The sequence below is a fragment of the Cebus imitator genome, unplaced genomic scaffold, assembly GCF_001604975.1.
Source record: "Cebus imitator isolate Cc_AM_T3 unplaced genomic scaffold, Cebus_imitator-1.0 Scaffold52, whole genome shotgun sequence".
Lineage (NCBI taxonomy): Eukaryota > Metazoa > Chordata > Mammalia > Primates > Cebidae > Cebus > Cebus imitator.
In genome coordinates this window covers 5,779,961-5,783,350 of record NW_016107367.1, presented here as the reverse complement: position 1 = coordinate 5,783,350, position 3,390 = coordinate 5,779,961, and positions in this window count along the sequence as shown.

The window sequence follows — 3,390 nt, the reverse complement described above, 5'->3', positions numbered from 1 at the left end:
GGACCCTGTCTACCCAGTTTTAAGATGTTTTTACACAGCTACAGTAATCAAAACTGTGGTATTGGAATAGAAATAGACACATAGATCACTAGAAAAGAATTGAGAGCCCAGAAACAGAACCACACACACGTCAAATCATTTTTGACAAAAATGCAAAAGTACTTCAATGGAGAAGGATATCCTTTTCAACAAAGGTTTAGATCAACAAAGGTTTAGATTTAGATCATTTCAACAAAGGTTTAGATTTAGATTTAGATCACTCATTTCTAAATCTAATGAGGGTTCATGGAACAACTGGACATCTCAGTGTTGGGGGGGAAATGAATGATCTATATCCCAAATGTTATACAAAACATAAATCCAAAAGAGATGAAGGACTCACATGTAAAACCATAAATGTTTCAGAGAAAAACACAAGAGAACATTTGTAGTATCTAGAAATAGGCAAAGACTTGACATCAGCATAATCCATCAAGGGAAAAAAAGAATACGTTGAATTTCATCAAAATTAAAAGCTTTCGTGATGTTAAAGCCACTGTCAAAAATATGGAAATACAAACTGCAGAATAAAAGAAAATAATTACAAGTCACATATCTGTTAAAGAACCATTATCCTGACTATATTAAGAACTCCCAAAACTCAATAATAAACAAACAAAAAGCTCAAACAGTCCAACTGGAAAATAAAGTCAAATACATAACAAAACATTTTACTAAAAAGGATAGGATACAGCAAATAGTCACATGAAAAGATAGAAGTTCAATGCCTTAGCCATTAGGGAAATGCAAATTAAAACCACAATAAGACATGGGGCTACATATCTATCAGGCTGGCTAAAATAAAAGATAGTGACAATATCAAATGCTGGTGAGGATGCAGAGAAATTGGATCACTCATACATTGTTGGTGGGAATGGAAAATGGTATAGCCACCGTGGAAAACAGTTTGTCAGTTTCTTAAAAATTAAATATGCAATTACCAGATGATCCAGCAATTACAATGTTTCGTGAGCAATTTATATCAGAGACATGAGCAGTTTATATCACAGAAATGTAGACTTAAGTTTACACAAAAATCTGTTCACAAATGCTTATAGCAGTTTTATTCATAGCAACAAAATATGAAAATTGCCCGGATATCCTTTTATGAGTAAATGTTAAACTGTGATCATACTATGGAATACTACTCAGCAGTAAAAGGGAACTAACTATCGATTTATGCAATGACCTGAATGGATTTCAAAAGAATCATGTTGAGTGATTAGAGTCAATCTCAAAATGTTATAGACAGCGTGATTCCATTTACATTCCATTCTTGAAATAAGAAAATTGTAGAAAGGGAGAAGCGAGCTGTGGTTACTATGGGCTTAGGAGGGGTGAGGGCAGAGGGAGGTGGGTGTGCCTGCTAAAGGATAACCAGGAAAACTCGTGTTGATGGGAGTGTCCCATGTCTTCACTATGCCACTGTCAATATCCTGGCTGTGATATTGCACTAGAGTTATGCAAGATGTTAACATTGGGTAGAAACAGGGAGATGGTACTCTTTATAACTTCTTACCACTTCCTGTGAATCTAGAACTATCTTAAAGTAAAAAGTTCAATAAACAAACAAGCAAATAATTTTCATCTGTATTCTATTTGTAAGGGGGACACATACAAATGACACAGCAATGTTTCGGATAAAAATAGTTTTAAAAAGACAGGAAAAGTACAATCTAAAGGAAAGCTGGAATAGCAATAGCAATATCAGACAAAATCGACTTTGAAGCCGAAAAGCATTTATCAGGCAAAAATTTATTGCGAATGATTTGAGCAGTAAAAGTAACAAGCTTGATCCAATGACACGTGTGGAAGAGGAGAGTAAGGGTGACAGAAAATTTAGAGATAGAAGAGTCCTTGTTTAAGGGTATGCATACCCAGGCATTTTGATCTGCAGGTGAGAAAATAAGAAAAAGCTCAACCATGCCTGCTTCTTGCTTAATCATTACTTTCTCCGTGAGCTACTGAACTTATCTGTAGCTGTCCTGATGGTCCATTTCGGAGGCTTCTAAATGCTTGCCTGTAGATCAGAGGTGGTTTGAGAGGTTGTTTTCACCAGTCTGCAGTGAAATGAGAAAAATAAGAGACGCAGCATGATTTTGATGATAATAACTTTCTTTGTTTCAAAGAAATGCTTTTGTCCCTGTGCCTTTAAAATGGCCTTTCTCCTATAAAATTATGCTGCTGATGTTACTATGTTTATTATTGTTGTTCTAATTTCTTTAATGGACAAGATTCAAAGTCTGCAATACTTAAAAAAAATTGCAAATGGCTGCTGACTCTTGTTCTTTCCAAGTCACCTTAGTACAGAGATGGGAGTCTGATGTCAGGTGACTGGTCCACCTTGCACAAGCTCACATCACTCTTCATGGTCTTCATAATGATCTGAGGCTGGTGTCTTTATTCTCCCCATTTAACAGAAGAGTAAACTGAGTCTCAGACAATTTTGTTAAGCACTGATGCTTTAGATTTTTATTTATCATTTGACTCCAAGTTCAGATCACTTTTTTTTTTTTTTTTTTTTTTTTTCAGAAAAATTGTACTCTCTTTCCATTACCGAAGTCATGTTTGAGTGATGTTTCTCTATGCATTGATGCTCTCCCAATCATGGGGTTGGAGGTCCCGGCTGATCCATAAACATACACCTAATTTAGGAAAAGTGACTGTATTGATTTGGCTCAAAAAAAGTTTTGAGCTCTCTGCATTAGGATCCTGCCAATATGCCCTCTCAAATTATATGCTTCTTGAGAGAAGAAGGTTGCTTTAATAAAAATAGATTCTATGAGACATGTTATTCTTCATAATTGGACCAGAGATCATAAGGAGGACACACAAGATACTCTGAAAATGAACAGACAAATAATATAGTAATCACAAAATCCTTATTACTTGAAGCCTATCCGCACCAGGAGGCCCTTTCTCCCTTGATGATCAGGCCTGACCCCTATTAATTTTAATAGGAGTTAAATAGTCACATCAAGGGAAGTATCAGGGAGTGCACTTGCAGCAAAGCAACCCCGGAGATTAAGACTTTTGGCATTCTGCTGAAAATGTGACACATTGCCTGATGCTTATCTGCTTTTAATTGTGTGTTGTGTGTGTATGTTTTTCTCCCTTCTTTTTGCAGAGGAGGCAATTTGCAAATCGTTGCTATCTGCCTCCTTACAAGGAAGAGATAAATTATATGAGAGACTGCGGCGTTTGGCCTGTTTGATATCCTTTGCTGATAAATTGAACTGTAGTTTCATAATTAATACCCAATCTTTTCTGATAGACTCGATCACACTAAAGCTTGGGGGTATCTGACTGTAATGAAAAACCATTGTTGTGATGCACCTTGCTCTTTTTTCC